Here is a 7,135-nt window from a genome sequence, read left to right as displayed (position 1 = left end):
GTGGCTGGAGCTACTGCCTGCCCGCTGTCGCCCTGTTCGTCTGGTGGGAACGCTATATTTAGTACTATTTGGACCCGACATGGAAGGTTGGTCTGGCACTCCGCCTGGTGGTACGTGACGAGCGTGCTTGTCCGCCATGGCATCTGCTCCTCTGAGAGCAGGACACATTTGCTCAACGAGGTTGCCTTGCTCGTATGTTGCCCTCGGCACACTGTTGCTCACGTACGTATAGGCGCAGTACTGTATGCGTCTTCACGCGAGATGGCGAAACGAGCTCGACCCTCGCTCCACATTGCCCTAAAGAGCCTCGCCTTTCTCAGCCCCTCCCCTGGAAAAGACAGACATGAGAAAAAGAGCTTGATCAAATGTGGAGAAGCAGGTTTAGATTAAAGTAGCAATAGCCGCTTTTATTTAAAATTATTTCTAGTCAATTTTAGAAAAAAAGAATAATAGTTTTTATACAAAATTAAAAGACGATTAATCTGAGTTAAATTAAATAGTCTGTGCATTATGTAATATATAAATTATTAATTTAACACTCGGAAAAGATGCTTGCAAAGCTCAGAATGACAAATTAAGATACAAATAACAATAAGTGAACATCATGTACAGTGAAAATTGTATCACATATCATGTATATATGCATATATTTATATTAGATAAGATGCAATATAGATGCAATATAGACTTCACAAAAAATACTATATCTTTCAGTAGCATAATTCATTACATGATTGTTGACATTTTGGTAATAACATTTTAATTTATTTATTATTTATTTGAAGTTATGTCGGTTTAAATACCTGGGACCTGAGCTCTACCGATGACCCACATCTGTATCATTAATTTCTGTTTATAATACATTTAAAAATAGGACAGTGGGAGCAAATATTAATAACTTAAAGGGTATATATTTTATAAACTCCAACAAACACCTTTATGTTATAATCATGGAAGTTATGGTTATGTTATTACTTATGGAATACTGATTGTGACAGATAATATGCTGTAGTTAGTATTTTTGTTATAGTTGTGTGCCCTCTTGTGGCTGATTTAAAAATTACGATTTAAAACTTAGGTCAGTTAGGCCCGCGGCCAGCCTATTCAACAGCTGTTTATAAAAATAAAAATCCCTCACAATTAGGGTCACTGTTGACTTGTTTATGGTCTTTCAAAGCTAATTATAATGACTAACAGCTTGTGGAGCGCCACAGTGCCGCTAAATTCAAAAGTGGCGCCCGATGAGCTGCGGCACCCACAGACCACGCCTCTCAACCCTTCTGGGAGGGCGAGTGCGCATGCGGAGAAGCTCATATGGGCCGCCATTTTTATGCAGGGCCCACTCTCCAAAGCGGGAGAAAATTTTAAGGCTGGTGCTTAGCTCGCTCGTACATCGGCAGCAGGATTGAAGGGATCAAGGGTACTCATTCGTCTTCCAAGTGAATATAACCAGAATCAGAAGCAGTGAACGGTAAGTAAAACGCTCACTTTGCCCCTAAACATGTAAAGGTTTTTGTAGGATCTGTCGTCGGCCTCTAGGTGTCACGGTAGTGCTTACAGGCTGGCGGGGGTGTTTGTCTCCCTCTATCGTTATCCAAAATTCACAAAATCCGTCCATAAAGTGAAACTTGATGTTTCGGTCGACTATGTATTCGTTTTTGGGCCATATTGTTGTGTGCACGCGCAGGGATGGCTTTGATTTGCTCTCTTCAGGTTTAAAGTTAGTTTAGGCCTGTCGTCCATCTTATCGTGCCCTTTGTTTCCTGTTTTCAGACGTATCGCGCCTCTCCAGTTAACCAACTACTCACAGTTGATGTACAAGTAGTTGAGAACATTGCATTTTTGTTCAGTTGTAAAATATACAACTTGATAGATGATTTGAAGATATACATGTCGACCAAACCTATCATGTTAGACATTTTATTTTCATTAGTGATGCGTTAAAGAATAATTTGCAATTTGATCCTTTTTAAAACTTCCAACAAGTAACTTAAATGTGATGTCTTTAGATGCCTCAGTGGGTGGTTGCTGGGATTTGTACATTTGCACAAGTTTTAAATAATCCATAATACCCCACTTTCCCTCGGTCAACGCATGCATCCAGGGTAAGTTTGATGCATTGATTAGTGGAGTGACATTGTTCTAAAATCAAGGGTACCAAGTGTATTGTACATATCCCAAAACTATCCACAAATCGTTTATTTTATCTGTCTTCTGATTTTAAAGTCTGATCGCTACCATTTCTAATACGTCCATAAACTTATTTACTTAATACAGTCCCATGGCCACAAGGGGCTGCCGCGGCACTATAAGTGAACATAGTTACTATAAGTGCACATAGTTATAATTGTTTTAGAAAAGTATTTTGTAGAGTCTTGACCGTTTTCATTTATCAGGGTGCTGCGGGGCCCATTGCCATGGAGGGCGAGGTTGTTTCCATGGATGCTGCTGTTGATGGAAAAGTCCTATCAGAGGGTGGAGAGGCTCTGTTACAGGGCACAGCTGTAGCTCAGCAGGGAGAGGTGACTGGCAACATGGAGATGATGGTCATGGATGCACTAGACCCAACTCTTTTACAAATGAAGACTGAAGTACTGGAAGGGGGCGGCACTGTAACCGTAACTGGTGGAGATGAAGGTCAAATCATTACACTTCAGGTAAGTGATGCCTTTAGTGTTGAAATGTAATGGACAAGTATTAAAAGATTAAAATATATATAAAATTTGGGGGATATGCAGGTAGTTAACATGGAGGAGCAGGCTGGTGCTGCTTTGGGACTTGGGCAGCTTCAGTTGGTGCAGGTGCCCGTCTCAACTACAACAGTTGAGGGTCTTCAGGCAACTTATGTTGAGGCTACTGCGGCTAACAAGGATGCAGAACCTGTCATATGTCACACACACTGCCTTTGCCTGAAGGCTTTCAGGTAAGAAAGTGTTTCTGGGGATCACAATGTACCTCTAGTTTAAACAGCATTTCTACCAGCTAATGTAAACATTTTCTTTCAGGTGGTGAAAGTAGGTGCCAATGGTGAAGTGGAGACTGTGGAGCATGAGGAACTCCAGGCAACCCATGAGGAACTTCAGGAAGCAGCAGCAGAAGAGGAAGAGGATGAGAACATTGGAGAGGAGATGCCCCCTCAGGACCAGGAAGACCCAGATTATCAGCCCATTACAACTGTCCGCAAAGTAAAGAAGGGAAAGAAGAGCAGATTGCGTTATGCTGAGGGGGACAGAGACATGGATGTGTCTGTGTATGACTTTGAAGAAGAGCAGCAAGAGGGGCTGCTGTCTGAAGTGAATGCTGAGAAAGTTGTTGGCAACATGAAACCACCTAAGCCCACAAAAATAAAGAAGAAAGGTTGTTTGTTTGTTTGGGTTTTTTTTTTTTTTTTTTTTTTTGGGTTGAGTCCATTCTGGATGTCATTAATGATGCCCTTTTTAATGTCTTTTTATTTGTAGGTGTTAAGAAGACCTTTCAGTGTGAGTTGTGTAGCTACACTTGTCCTCGTCGCTCTAACCTGGACCGTCACATGAAGAGCCACACAGATGAAAGGCCACACAAATGTCACTTGTGTGGAAGGGCCTTTAGAACAGTCACGCTGCTCAGAAACCACCTCAACACTCACACAGGTACTCCCTTTCTCAAGGCATTGGCCTTTTTACATTATTTTCTGATGGTTATAGCTAGAGTTAACAGATTTCTAATGTGTAGGTACACGGCCTCATAAATGCACTGACTGTGACATGGCTTTTGTGACAAGTGGAGAGCTGGTCCGCCACCGTCGCTATAAAACATACACACGAGAAGCCATTCAAGTGCTCGATGTGCGATTACTCTAGTGTGGAGGTATGTACAACCCTGTTAAGTTACTAGTCCAGTATTTGTTCTGGCCTCAGACTCTCAACTGTTAAGCAATATCCAGGCCTAATTACTGTCACATTACATTGATCAAACATCTAAAAGGAATTATCAAAAAAATAAAGGCTTCTTATTAATTTTTGCAAAGAATAGGGCTGACTCAGAACTTTCTTCTCTTTGTAGCTGTAGTTGGTACACTAGCTTTCTTTAGCTGACACCACTGCAAATTGTACCACAAAGCAGCTCCAGCAGTACATGAGGAAATCATCACTGTTTAATGTCTCTGACTGAAGCTGACAAACATACTGGCAGGGACATTTTACTGTTACAGCAAACATTCAGGCATGTTAAAGTCAGTTGAAGCTCTGCTTTTTCCCCTTTTAAAAAAAAAAAAAAATGCATTTTGTGTTTTAGGTCAGTAAGCTGAAAAGGCATATTCGTTCCCATACTGGAGAGAGGCCTTTCCAGTGCAGCTTGTGCAGTTATGCGAGCAGAGACACATACAAGCTAAAGCGACACATGAGGACTCATTCAGGTAAGATGCTTGTGAGCTTGTCAGGGGCAGACACTGGAGCAAAACCCTGAATAAGACTGATATTTGGTTACAGGTGAAAAGCCCTATGAGTGCTACATTTGTCATGCACGGTTTACACAGAGTGGTACTATGAAGATGCACATTCTCCAGAAACACACAGAGAATGTGGCAAAATTCCACTGTCCACACTGTGACACGGTTATTGCGCGAAAGAGTGATCTTGGTATGTACGTAGTTGTAAATCTGTCATCTTTGTTGCCAATTGTAACTAATGACCTCTTCATCTTAGGTGTACATTTGAGGAAGCAGCACTCATTTATTGAAACTGGGAAAAAGTGCCGTTATTGTGATGCTGTGTTCCATGAGAGATATGCTTTAATTCAGCACCAGAAGACTCATAAGAATGAGAAACGCTTCAAGTGTGACATGTGTGACTACTGTTGTAGACAGGTATTTTCATGAGCACTGGTTAGGCTTTGTGTCTCAAACAAGTAATGAACTATTGCTTTGCTTGTAGGAGCGTCACATGGTGATGCACAAGCGAACACACACTGGAGAGAAGCCGTTTGCTTGTAGTCAGTGTGAGAAGACTTTTCGGCAGAAACAGCTCCTGGACATGCACTTCAAGCGCTACCACGATCCAAACTTTGTTCCTACAGCATTTGTATGTAGCAAAATGCAGCAAAACATTTACCCGCAGAGTAAGATGGCTACTTCCTCTATATTATAATTAATGTTCTGATTGCAAAGCATGTTCTTAATCTAATGCTTCTGATTGCAGAACACCATGCTTCGCCATGCTGACAATTGCACAGGTGAAAATACAGGTGATGAAAATGGAACTCCACCCAAAAAGGGACGTCGGGGGCGGAAGAGGAAGATGCAGTCAAAGAGGGATGATGATGATGAGGAGGATGATACTGGTATAAAATGGATATTTGATTTGTAGTTGTATCAATTTGGGATGGAAGTTCTTAATGGAAAATGTGTGAACAATTATTTGCCCTCCCAGAAATGGAGGAGGAGGATGAGGAGGATCTCCTTGCTGAGATGGAGATGGAACAGGCTTCACCAGTTGCTCCTGTACCAGCCCCAGAGCCCCCAGTTAAGAGGAAACGTGGAAGACCCCCAAAGAACAAGCCACAAGGTGAGTCTTCTAGGTCAGTTAACGGGGGGTACAGCAGAATGTGTTTTAAATGGGTAATAACTGGGAAAACACAAACCTGAATGTTTAATTGCTGCATTGTAGCTGCTGCCATCATTCGGGTGGAGGATGAGGTCACTGGGGAAGTGAATGATATTATTGTGAAGAAGGAGGTAGGAGCGGAACAGGAAGATGACATCGCAGAAGAGGTGATTGTTGGTGAAGGAAACGCTACAATTCAGATGGAAGAGCTGTCCCAAGTGGAAGAAGCTGTGCAGGATCCGCAGTTGACAGAGGCCCCGCCAAATGGAGATCTGACCCCTGAGATGATCCTCAGCATGATGGACCGGTGATGGCCTGCTGTATAGACGGCCCCTCTTTCACATTACATGTGTTTAGATTGAAACTTGCAACCTGCACAGAAATCACTGTAAAATCAACCATTTTTAATCATGTATGTATCCAAACTGTGGTACAGATCTTGCAACAGAATTGCATACCAAAATGATGAATGGGGTAAAAAATGGCTGCATTTAATGCCTGTGTCCTCAACCTGTAGAAGTTATTTTTCAGTCTTTATCGGGTTTGATTGCATTACACCATCTTTTCTGAAGAGACTTTTCTCAGATTAGATTTAAAAACTAACTGGAACTGTACTTGCTGGTTATTACAGCATCATGTCAGTTTTCAAAGGGGATCCTGGTGTTAAATGTAGCCATACATGATATTGGATAGTTTCTGTGTGAGTCTGTACTAGTTTTTAAATGCTTCTAGACTGCTTATCTTATGCGCTATTGTAATCCTAGATGCATATGTACTATAGACATGGATTAGGTGCAAGAAAATATTAGTTTAGCTTTTTTTGTAGCCATTCCACTCTTGGGTGATGCTGCCTTTTGTACAACTGGTAGTGCTGAATAATATTTTTAAAGTTTGAGGCAAAATGAAATGTATAGCTGTGAAACCATCCTGCACCAGTAACTATTAATTACCAATGTTTTTAACTGTGTGGTTTGGAAGAGTGGTTATGTTACAGTTCAATGATGGCATTGTATTTTTCAGAACTTGGCTGATGCTAACACAGAATCTCTGTATTTTGCTTGCAATTATATTTTATTAAACAGACGAACTGTTATTAAATCTTGTTTCGCTTCCTCTTTTCTTCATCGCAATAAATCGTATGTTAATTCACAGTATGGTGGCTAATGTAGTCTTGACTTTTCTCTCCCAAAATCTATTAAAAAGTCAATGTAAAATTGCGTTGTTAGAAACTAGAAAAAGACCTATCAATGAAGTTACTTTATTTTAATAGATCAGTGGTAAAATCGCCCACCAATGTGGTAAAGATTTGGCCATAGATAAATTATACCGCCTGTATTTGGCAGAATGGCACCTTTGTAAATGAACCTGTTGCTTCGTTTACTTCTAGCTAGCAGTTAACACATTACTTTATACGGCACCCTAATGAAATTCTGAAGGAAACCCCCACAATTAGTCGTGTAAGTTTAGAGGCTATATGGTTTTGCGACCCGGGTGAGATCTTTTCAGTTACCTCGCCAGGGAAACAGAGCTCCGTTGTTTTTTGTTTTTTTTGTTTT

At 41.1% G+C, this 7,135-nt stretch overlaps 1 pseudogene; it reads left to right on the top strand.

Annotated features, from left to right (window-relative positions):
- The first annotated feature begins 1,624 nt into the window (after nt 1-1,624).
- Nucleotides 1,625-6,677, top strand: LOC129412091 (transcriptional repressor CTCF-like; annotated as a pseudogene).
- Nucleotides 6,678-7,135: the final 458 nt, after the last annotated feature.

Source organism: Boleophthalmus pectinirostris, unplaced genomic scaffold (assembly GCF_026225935.1).
Source record: "Boleophthalmus pectinirostris isolate CB_2022bp ecotype Guang Dong unplaced genomic scaffold, ASM2622593v1 HiC_scaffold_7, whole genome shotgun sequence".
Lineage (NCBI taxonomy): Eukaryota > Metazoa > Chordata > Actinopteri > Gobiiformes > Gobiidae > Boleophthalmus > Boleophthalmus pectinirostris.
This window is presented reverse-complemented; position numbering and strand designations above follow the sequence as displayed.